The sequence below is a fragment of the Camelus ferus genome, chromosome 8 (assembly GCF_009834535.1).
Source record: "Camelus ferus isolate YT-003-E chromosome 8, BCGSAC_Cfer_1.0, whole genome shotgun sequence".
Classification (NCBI taxonomy): domain Eukaryota; kingdom Metazoa; phylum Chordata; class Mammalia; order Artiodactyla; family Camelidae; genus Camelus; species Camelus ferus.
Window position 1 is genome coordinate 71,762,197 of NC_045703.1, and position 12,146 is coordinate 71,774,342.

Here is a 12,146-nt window from a genome sequence, read left to right on the forward strand (position 1 = left end):
TCTGTGACAGTGTCCTTGCTCCGCTGGAAACGATGGAGAAGGAAGAGTGGGTGACGGCGCTGAGAAACCGTCAGAGAAGCGCGCGATCGAAGATGACTCATCGGGAAGCCCGCTGCCAGTGAGGGGTTTTACAGCGTGTAGTGTACCTGCACCCAAATCAGCTAGCTATACACAAAACAAATGCATGGCCATTGTTGTATTTTATAAAGCACCTGGATCCAAACCTACCGGCCTGTGTGGGGTGGGGTCACTCACACTGACGAAGCATGAGCAGAAAGCCTTACTAACACGCCAAAACGGCTCTGTACGGCCCAGCACAACAGGAGTCCCCTACCCAAATGCATTTCTAGAAGATGGGCCAGAGACCCTGCCTATTTTTCAGTCAAGGAGAAGCAGAATCAGGCATGCAACTCTAAGACGTTAACCACGGTGAGCTGTCATGACAGAGAGGGAGGAAGGGAGAGAGAGCGAGGAGGAAACAAGGAGGGAAATGTACTCAGGTCCGTGTCGTTCTTTAGGTCCCCTACCCTGACCAAGTGACACGGGAAAGCTCAGTCGGATCTAACCAAGAGCTTCCTTGTGAACCAGGAACTTTAAAATGTTTTGAAAACAATCAATAGATCAAAAGTGAAAATGGTATGATTATATCTGTAGGAGCCAGAAAGTCATTTGATAAAAAGTTCTACACCCAGTGTCCACTTTTGATGAAGAAGAAAACGATTCACTAGAGACCGGAGGCGAGGCTGGAGACGGGCAGAGGTCGTAGCCCTCGGGGCCTCACAGACCACGTTGGGCGATTTATGATCAAGGGGAATCTGTCTAAAGGTCTGATACAAAGGTGTGATGTGATCAGATTTGCATTTAAGAAAGATCATCTTGGTAAAATGTCCCTGTCTTCACCTGAAAGCCAGTAAGTCCTATGATAAGTGAGAAAGCGGAAGCAGCTTTCCCACAAAGTCTATTTTTTTTTTCTTTTGACTCTTTAGTCCCAGTGGTTTATTTGGACCATTCTGGAAAAACAACAACATCGACAACAGTAATAGTAAACATTAAGTGCTTCTGAAATACCAGGCACTGTTCTCACTGTTTATGTGCGTTGACGCAGTTATTCCTCAGAACAACTCTGTAAGGTAATATCATTCATTCATTATTAACCAGTTAATCACCATTTGAGCTTCTTTTTCTGTATATCAAACATTAAGCTGTAGGATTTAAAATCTCACTTATTCAGGGAAATTCCTATACAATATTCTATCAAAATGACATCTGCTAATGGAGATACTGCCTTTTTAGCTATGTGTAGGCAAGACCATAACGTCTTTATCATGGTCAATGCTTAGTGACTTCCTGGAAGTAGCGAGCAGTACAAACAGGGGAGAAGAAAGGAGGTGCAGAATTTGGAAAGGGGATGTGTAATTGACATTATTTGTAACTGACTCCCTAAGGTACTGGGAAAAATGATCTGGAAAATAGATATAAATGACAGAAGTGAGTAAGGTATGTGGGCACGAAATCAGAATCGAATATCCTTTGCACGCCTCCTCTTTCCCATCCTCTTCCTCGTCCTCGTCCCACTCCTTCCCTGAACACTTCAGTCCCCAAGCTGTTAGCTGAGGACAGACAAGATGAGCAGCTTGGCCAAGGCGAAGAGTCGGGGAAGCTGTGGTGCTGGGACCTGGGTGTCAGAGCCTGGATGGAGGAGGAGAGCGTCCACACAGCAGACGGGGTGGCAGCAGTGTTGGGGCATCAGCCGCACACCGAAAAATTGATCAAACAACGCACAGGTGTAGACAGAGCCAGGTTTCTCACTATCAGAGAAGAGAGTTACAAATATGGAAAAGGAGACGATGTAGAATGAACCTTGTGACACTGGGTTGGAATGAAGGTGTTGGTAGAACTTCCTGATTTTGAGCAGAGATAAATATAGAAAGAAACACAGATGTCAGTGTGTTTATACGTGTGTGGGCATCCTTGGGCCTCTCTATGCAGATGAATAGAGAGACCAAGACTGAGATAGAGATGTATGTGTCAAAAGATGCAGAAGCCACCTTGAAGGGGCTCCCACCAGCCAAATATGGGACAATTTGAGGTTCACAATAAATAGTGTAGTAATGTATTGTAACCCCCTGGAAAACATAGGAAACCAAGAGTCCAAACTCATATAAATCAACAAATAAATAATTGATAGTTTGAAAAGGAAAAGAATATTTACATGGATCAAAGTCCCCTCCCACGAATTTCTGGCTATTCCCAAGGGGGAAAGTGTCGCTTACAATGGGGAAACTGGGAAGACACTCCCTTAATCAACTGGCTGAGTGATCAGAGTGGACCTCTTCACTAAGGGGACAAATTCAGCTCATAGGCCTCCGGTTAAGGTGCGCAGGAACACATCGTTTCTATGACAGTCCTCTGCACTGGCACAGCGGAGTCTACAAACTCAAGCTAAGAGAAACGCTGCAAAATGACTTGCTCGTCATCTTCCAAAACACGAAGGTCACGAACGTCCGTGAAAGGTTGAGAAACTGCTCCAGACTGAAGGAAACCAAAGAGACAAACGCCGTGTGTGGTTCTGGACCCGCTCCTTTGGTTATTAAAGGTGTTGCTAGAACAAGTGGCAAAACACGAATGGAGTGGAAGGTTAGATGGCATCTGGCTGTATCGATGTTCATTTCTGAACTCGGTGGGTTGTACTGTGTTCGTGTAAAGGATGCCCTAGCTCGCAGCACGCTAAAATATTCAGGGTGATGGCCCAAGGGAAAAAGGTCTTTCTAGTGTACTTGCAACTTTTCTGTAGGTTTAAGATTATTTCAATCTTTTAAACTGATTTTTTAAATATCCATAGCATTCACCATATACAAGAAACCACTCCAAAATATTTCGTGGAAAAAATGATTCCATTTATAACGACAATGAAAAAAAAAGGATAAATATACCTAAGAATGAACGTAGAGGAAATGGGCGATATCTGTAAGAAGAAAACTCTGAAACAGTACTAAACAACTCAGAAGGAGGCATCTTTCATTACACAGCTCTTGTATCTTTTGAATTTTTCCTAAAGCATTTGTTTTTTATTCAAGAATAAGTGAATGAAATCACAGCAAAGAATGCATTGGAGAAAAGATGATCAGAACATGAATCAGACAGACCCCTTTTTGAATCTAGTGAAAATTGTTATGAAGAAATCTCTTAAATGAAGAAAGAAAATTGCGCAAAAGTGGACGCTGGTTGTTAGACCCAACGTGCTTAGACACAAGGAATGTGTTCCTCAGTATCCAATGAGCACGTCAAGCGGGAAGTCCAAGGTCCTCCGTGATCCAACGCGCGCAAGGCTGGGGGAAACGGATCTCTCCCTCCGAGAAACCTCGGCAACCCTCTGGATGGCTCTTAGAAGTTGTTCATCTAATGGCTCTTGTAACATACTCCCATCTTCCCATAAAGATTGAAAATTCCTTGAGGGCTAAGAAGATAACTTCTGGCCCATCACCCACTGCAATTCTCTGGTGCTTTGCACAGAGTAAACATGTGATTGTGTGACTGTCAAGTTTTCATTTTCTTTTCTTTCTCCCTTGATCCAAAGTCAGACCCAAATTGTTAATGGTGTCTCACCTATTAAGAACCAAGTTTTACATAAAGGTTTTACTGCCGATGGGAGGCAAGGGAGTAAAACAATAGTAATTTATTGCCTCTAATTTTTAAAAAGAGAAATGGAAAGTTTAAATCATCAGACCTGGGGGTTGAAGCAGTACTGACAACCACAGCTGTTCCAGACACTTGCAGAGATAACTTGGCATTAATTTTCGCAAATTGGCATGTAGGCAGCCACAAAGCTTTTATTTATTTATCTCATTATTTCACCCCTTTACCTCTCAAATATAGAGTGGTAAGATTTCATACTTGAGGAGAAAACTAAAGAACTATATGTACCCATCACATTGGCTCTGATTTAACTTTAAAACATTTTAAAGTACGAAATAGCAAGTGATACCTGGCAAAGTAGCAATCAAGGCATAAATATCAGAAGCTAAGCCCAGCCTCCTGGGGTGTGAGGGGGTGAAGGGAAAAGGTACGCTCTGCAACAAAGGGAGCCTGGAAGAACCTCACTTAAAGAAACACACACAGATAATTACTCCCCGAGCAGAGAAAGACTGCGAATTAGGCGTGAAAAGGTTTTCAAGAACATAAAAATGATTTTAGAAAGGAGAGTGTGTCTTTCATTATATCACAGAAGACAGAGCACATTCCAGTCTACTCACTAGGTGGAGCCCTTGAGAAACAAGGGTCTGCGTTACTGGTGGGGCTGGCCACTGGCAAAGCGAAGGTGACGGTGGGGAGGGGTTCGCATGGCTGCCTCCAAGCGGCTCTCAGGCTCCCTGCACTGCCTTCTGATCTGCCCCAACAGGAGCACCCAAGTGTGGACCTTCTCTCCTGCCCTCCAGTTCTTTCCTCTCCTGGCCCCTCATCGCTCGGGGACCCATGGCTCAGGTGTGTTCCAGGCTCTCGGTCACTAACATCAAATCACCTGTTGAACACCTACTCTGTGCTCATTATGGGAAGAATAGCTGGAGTAAAGACTTGGTCATGCCCTTACAAGTTTTCCTCCTAGCCAGGGAGCCAAAGCTCCCACAAGCAGTGTTAGGTGGCCGTAAGCAGAGAGGGGACCATGGCTGTCAGAGCAGGGATGTGATAAACTACGTGGAATGGAGGCCCGGCAGGTGCGCCTATGTTAGTGGGTTTTGCCTGCAATTAACAAAGGCAATCTAGAGCCCTCTTACAGACAAACTTCAGTCCACAGAGATTTGCATTCATTCATTCAAATTATGTATTATTTTTCACCAAGGGGTCCTAACAATTCTGGCATTGTGGGCTATCCATTGTCTCCAAAGCATCTGTAAAATATGATCTAGACCAGGGCTTTTATAATTTTTTCAACTCAAAATAAGAAAATTATTTCACAATAGGACCAAACACGCGCACACACACACAAGTCACTATATAACACCTGCCCCTTGCTGGCCTCATCCCGACACTCTGTCCCCTGGTCTCCCTTCGTCCCCCTCCCCTCTGCCCCTCCCTCATTCTCAGCTCTCTTTCCCTCCTGCTTCCTCTCCGCTCTCTCCCTCCTCTCCTCCCCTCTTCTGCCTTCCCCCTCATCTTCTCACTCATGATCTCCCCCGTTCTATTCAGTTTTTAGAAATATGGGTTAGATTTAGTAAAAACAGATTTCATGACTCACAGATAGGTTGCTACTCACAGTTTGAAAGATGTTGGTTGAGACCATTCCAAAATGTTATGGAACTGAGGTCTCTAAGGGTCCCCGCGTATGTTTTGTGAGTGAAAGTTACAAAGAAGGCTTATTGAGGTCAGCTGCGTTGTTAAGGAGGGTATTATATTAACGAAAGCTTAAAGTCTGAAAAACAAACATTCTGAATAAATACCCAACAGTGCTTGGCAGTCTAAAGATGTAAGGTGACCCTGAAAGATTAAAGTTGTTCTGACAACAGCATGAGTCCAAGACCACCATCCAAGGATGGGTGAGGACAGAACTTTTACAGAGATAGCCAAGTAAACATAGAATGACTGGGCACTACTAGTCTTAATTTATAAATATAGTAACAGTTTTCCAGGTAAGTTTTTTTTCTTTATCACAATTCATCTTCTTGGGTATCTGGGCAATTTCCTTCTTCAATAACATGACAGGATTTCTTAGCAAAACTTAAGCATTTTTGTTTATGAATTAGTCACCTTGTAAACCAGTCAATGAAGCAAAAAATTTTTACCCTTCTACCTTCTACTATCTACAAAACTCCACTTGAATTAGTCTATTGCATTATTAAGTAATTCTTAAGTAATGCTACGAGAATTCAGAATAATTTTAGAATTGCTTTCCCACAGCATCTACAGACTGCCACTAGTAATCAATGCTGAGCTTCTTACTGATGCAAATATGGGTGGTTTTCTTTCCTCCACTTTCATGTACATTTTTGACACGAGCTAACTAATTATTCTAATCAGCGCAGGAACGTGTGTGAAACAGCCCCTCTTCTCTGGAGTCTTTCAGGCCAGAGAGAGAACGAGGGAGCCCAAACCTATAAAAATGATCCTCATGCCACAGGGAATATGGTGAATGCCTAAAACCAAGACCACCCAGAGCTCTAGACTCTGGAGGAAAAGGCAACCCCCCCGCCCCCCCGCCAATGGAGATGGAGGTGGAAATTCAGAAGGACCTCCAAGGAAGTGGAAGGCTTCCACAAAGAAAGACTGACTGAGTGGAGGATAGCGGTTCTGGGAAGAGGAAACTTGATAAGCACGCACCAAAAGTGAGTATCATTTTTGCTGGATGGGAGGGTACCTGTAGGGGGAGGGATGGGAGGAACACACAAGATACCAAGGCTTCAGCCTTGTGTCGCTGTTTTCAGTTGACAATGCACCAGCACATCCATTATCACATGGAAATCTCCTGGGGACCACAGCGTGGCTGAGCTTCGTGCCCAAGGAGAGCGTTTGTACTTGACCAGAGCGTAAAGGAAGCCTTGGTGAAGGGGCCGTGACGGGGCTTCCTGCACTTGGGAGGGAGGGGCAGGGCTGGCTGTGTGTTTGATGCACACAATTCCTTCTTTCTTCTGGAGGTAGAGCCAGCCCCATCTGTCAGAACGAGAAGCCCTGTCTGGGATATCTGGGCCAGGCTGGCAGGGTTAGGGTTTTCTTTCCTCTCTGCTCCGAGGTCCTAAGGCCTGACTTTGAGCTGCCATTCACCTTGTTAACTAGGGGACAGGGAGGCAGGTGAAGCAGCCACGTCCAAGGCCAGAGGCCCCCAGTGCTCTGTGACTCTACCCCAGGTCCCTGCACTGCCCGGGGACTCCAAGAAAACTCCTTCCCACTGAAGATGGTTCTTTTGTATTCTGCCCCTTGTCACTGAGAGAGCCTTCAGCACACAGACGGACTGAAGCAGGAGAGTTGGGGGCACAGAGTCCATTTAGAGGGGCTTCTGAGAGTCTGCCTCAGCCTTTTTCTACAGAACATCCTGTGCATCCTAGGTCTACAGAAAGGTTCCATTAAAAAGGGAGTTCAATCATTCATTCATGTATTTATTCAACAAACATTTACAGAACACTTAATATTTGCCAGGCTCTACTCTACCTGCAAAAGGTACACCAGAAAAAAGGACCGAAGAGGTTCCCGTCTTTATCAAGAACATATTCTTGTGTGGAAAGGCAGACTATGAAAAAGTAAGCACACTAAGAAAATCGCAGGTAGCATTTTGTCCTGCACGGAACATCACGTCTCCACGGCGACCCAAGACTGTGCTCCAGGACCTTGTGGGGCCAGCACTGAGCACGGACCACAGGCTACTTACTCAGAAGATGCTTGACAAATAGAACAGAATGGGGCAGAATATACCTTAGTGGGAACACAGGATAATCCTTGCTGATTCTCTTTCTTCAGATAAAAGTCTAACTAATTTCTAATGATTTAGCACATAAATGAAGCTATTCCCAGCATCACTCTCACCAACTTCATGAAATTCTGGAATTGCAACATCTCAGCCCCACTTTGCAACTCTTTTGCACTGGAGACCATCAGAAAACAGTGACCTCAAGTCTGACAATCGAAGAGACTGAACAACAAAAACTGAAGGGAATGGATGGGAAAGTAGCTTAATATGAAGCAGAGAGATGGACCGAGGAAATGAACACACTATCAGCTGACCATTGATTTTTCTTGTACATTAAGACAAAGTGTTCTTCCCTGTATACTTTGGACATTCATAATGAGGTGAAAGAAAACTCCTCATGCTCTGTAAGTTAGTGTTATTTTTACATGTTACTTATCATTTCAATCGTTTAAGATAGGCAGCTAGTTTGGACTCGATCCCAGCAATTTTAGACTGGGTCACTGAGATCCACTGGGTTGAAGTGAAACCAGGGTTCTAACAATGCCTTGCAATCTTTAGCTAAATGTCAAGCCAGAGGTGACACCATATTAAAAACAGGAGACAAGGCTGTGACTACAACCCAAATGTTTCAATTAATTTCAAGTTAAGGGGGAAATATGACTAAATACAGCCCAAAGTCAGGGCTTGAGACTGAGAGATGTGCCATGAACAGCATGATATTACAGCCTGGAGACACCCAGAGCCTTACCAACAGTCCTAAAGACACTCCAGGACCACGAGCTCTGCTGTGTCTGGCTGCCGCTTCCACACACGCTCGCTCAGGTCTACTCCTCTTCATCCCAGACATGAGGCTCAGGTCCTTCGTCGGTTTTCGTTTACAAATGAGATGTTTAAGAATTTGGTAGACTTGCCAAGAATTGAGGACACCCAGAGGTATAGCCTACACCACCCACCAAACTAACACACAGTCACTAACAGTCACTCCTGGGTTCTGAGTCCTTGTCACTGCACCCCTGGTAGGGGTCCTCCTCTGAGCTGGCGCCCGTGCCCTCCTCCTCTCTTGTCTCTCTCACATTCTCTTTTCTTTACACTCAGGACTCTGCCTTTTGCTGGAGCAACCAAAACCCTTGCACCTGACTTCCCAGGGTCTCATCTTCCGCTATCCGTGTGCATCAAAGTATTTTTCCAAACAAAGACAGTTTCCTCCTGAGAGGTATTCTGGAGCCAAACGTTAGGATGACTGAAACATCCTCCGTCTACCAGCAGCAGCACCTGTTAATTAAACATGGGTTTTATCATCGCAGGGCAGGGGTGGGGTCAAGGCACACGTGGCCCTTTTCCCTTCTGCTTCACAGTTAGCCCAGGCAAGCCTCAGAAAAGGCAGGCGAGTGATGCAAAAAAATGGAAAGAGGCAGAAAGGGAAATCATGACGGTGCTCAAGGGTAGCCTGGGAAGGAGAACAAAGAGAACAGAGCCCTCCTGATTACACGTCCCTTCCTGGAATGAAGTTATGGACCTTCACAGGCAGAGACTCCTAAGTTGGGTGAGCTTTCCCCAAACAGAAGTAAAGGGGTCTACCTTATGAGCAACTTCACCTCAGGACTTCATACTTGGTTGAAATTCCATCTTCCTTCTCAACACCTCCTCCTTCAGAGCCAGCAGGGCAAGCCCCATATACTACTTAAATGAATGAGAATCAAATTCAGCATCCATGGTAGAGAGGAATAACTAGATTCATGAATCGAAATTACACACAGACTTTTACTCTTAAGAATAAGACCTAGCTCACTTCTCAGGATCATGTATCTGGACTGTAAGTGTTGCCATGTTAAAGTGCATGGACTGCATCAGGGATTTTCTCAATAACGTAAGGTTTGTAATATCCAGACATATTTATAGAAAACACCTTCATTGATGGGCTCCAATGACTGATAAAGAACATTTTATAAATGCCTACAAAAACTAGTGCGTAGTATATCTATTTAAAATAAACGAGTTTTATGCCCACCAAAAGGCATGTACACAAGTTGTTTCATGGCAGTTTTATCTGTAATGACCCCTAAACTGAAGTAACCCAAATACCCATCATTAGTACAAAGAACAAGTAAATTGTAGAACATTAATGCAGCATTACGCAGCACTCAGAAAGAACAAACCACTGGAACAACATAGGTGAGCCCACAGGCAGGATGTTGAAGAAAAGAATCTAGACGCAACAGCATGTGCTGTTTGAGTCCATAAATGTGAGTCCAAAAGCAGGGAAAATGAATGCATGGCTGTCGGGTTCAGAATAGTGAGTGGCGGTTACATCTGAGAAGGGATTTTATTGGGACAGAGCACAGGGAACTTTCGGGAATGCAGGAAATGTCCTGTATCTTCATCTGGGTGTGTATATGTTAACACTGACGAAGCTGTTCACCTAAGACTTACCTAGGCTGTTCACATAAGAAAGTGAACATTCTAAAAATGTTATAGCACAATTAAAAAGAAAAATTGGTACGTAAGCAAAATCTAAATTTATGTAATTATGAATTGACTTTTCCTCTAGACTTTAGTGTTCAACACTTTGTACTTGTAGGCGGGTATTTTGCTAGGCGTAAGTAGTGAATTATAATCATTTGTTTCTACTTTTCAATATAGAAAGAAGCCTGGCAGGTATAACTTGAACCAAGTGATCAAACTTAACATCATTAATAATAGGACCAACTGACATCTTGTATCTTCTGATGTGACACGTTGAGAGGATACACTGTCTCCAAGATAGTATCCTTGTCCAAAATGTTCAGCCTGAATCTGATCTTTAGGGAACATCAGATGAATCCAAATTGGGAACTTCTAAAAGAGAATTGGCCTAGACTCTCCAAAAATGTCAACGCCATACAGCATTTCTCGATTAAAGAAAATGTGACAACTAAATGTCACATGTGATTCTTGACTGGATCCTAGACTGAAGAAGAAGAAAAAAGCTGTCATTGGGGAAATTTGAACATGTGCTCGCACTAAACAATATTACATCAATGTCCAATGTCCTCCGTGGGGTGGTTGGATTTTGGTCCTGGAGGAGAATGTCTGGCTCTTCAGGAAATAAATCTGAAGCCTCTAGATCATCATAATGCCTGCAAATAACTTTCCAGGGGTTCAGCCAAAAATAATAATAGTTATGAGAGAAGAAAGAAGGGGAGGAGGGGGGAGGAGGAGGAGATTTGGCCAGTTTGTCACAGTCACTTAGGAGCAAGGGGGAACTCTCATCCAAAATTTGGTTCAGAAGTCGAGACAGGTGAGCCCACACGTGCTTCAAGAGGGAATGGGAAAGTCCATTGCTCCCATAATGAGGCTTTCCTAGGGGAGAGGGCAGACCCCCAGGCGTGTCTGAAAATGCCTTAGAGCCAACAGGTGTGAGTTTCCCTGTGGCCCCTGGGGGTGCTGAGTGGGGGGGGGGGTTCTCATGTAGGGGTCAGGCCTTGTGCGGACTGAGTTCCCACTGGCACCGAGGGAAGGACCACGTGGGCTCTCCGATCACCCTGCCCAGGTTTGGAGCAGACGGGAAGCTGGGGGGTGGGATCTGGAAATCGTCAGCAGCCAAACGTCAGAAATGGAGTCAGACTGCGTCACATCGTCATGCTGGTGACTTGGGCGACGAGGACATCAGCACACGCTGTCTGCCTCCTGCAGCTTCCCTATAGATGTGACACTTTCGAGATAAAAAGTGGGAGAAGGGAAGATGTCCCTACTTTCTCTCACATTAGTACCAGGCATTAATACCTTACAATTCATTTAGTCGCAAGGAAAACTATTTTTATAAATACACGACGCTATGTTTTCATCATCCGTGTGGGCTTCATCTCAGAGCCAGTGTTCTTTCACAAATGAAAGGGCTTTTTCAGCTCAATGTAAATACCCCCCTTTCTCTCTCGCCATTTATAAGCAGAATTATCCCAGTCATTACTAAATAAAATACTCAATACTTCAAGTTGCCTTAGTTGCAGAAACACTGATCATTTCACTCAAAGAGAAATCACTGAGTGCCTACGACGTACCAGGCACTGTCCTCGGGGCAGGGCTGAAGCAGTGAGCGCGACGGGAACCCTCCGTTCTAGCTGAAGCCCTATGGAAACACACCAGTGAAGACGTTCCTCCTGCGCTTTGTGAGTTCATAGTCTGACTGACAACTTTTAAGAATCTCCAAGTAAATAAAATGTAAAAGAGCCACACAACCCAGACATAGCACTGCAGTTACGTGAGATTTCAGAATTAATACTCGTACCAATTATAGTCTCTGTGGGTCCTCCCAGAAAGTGTCCTCGTATCCTATTTTGTAATAATATGCATTTGAAATAACACAATTCTTTCTATGTTATCACATAAATTACTGCAAAATCACAAATGCGCGCCCATTTATAGTAACTGAGATGGACTGAACACAATGCTGTTCCTCCAAGTCTGCTGTAAGCGGAGATGGAGAAGGAAAACTGTCCCGTAAGTCCTCAAATGCATCATAGCTACGCTCCCCGCAACAGCACCGTTCAGCCTCCATGAGCTCTATTCCATTGTCTTGAGGAGCACGCATATCTTTGCAAAACACTCCAATGTTACGTCCCCAAAGGGTAGAACCCATAGGGATAGCAGGTCAAAGCTGCTTGAGAAAATTGGGGCAGGTGTGGCAAATAAGCCTTTGGTGGAGTTTAAACCATTGTCACCTCTTTGATTCAACTTCTATATCCAGAAATTTACCGACAGATAAATTTATACATCT

The 12,146-nt window shown here is 44.4% G+C and overlaps 1 protein-coding gene across 6 annotated transcripts in view; it reads right to left on the minus strand.

Annotated features, from left to right (window-relative positions):
• Positions 1–12,146, minus strand: part of PDE10A (phosphodiesterase 10A) — a 537,273-nt gene that overhangs the window by 517,533 nt on the left and 7,594 nt on the right. The window lies entirely within an intron of this gene.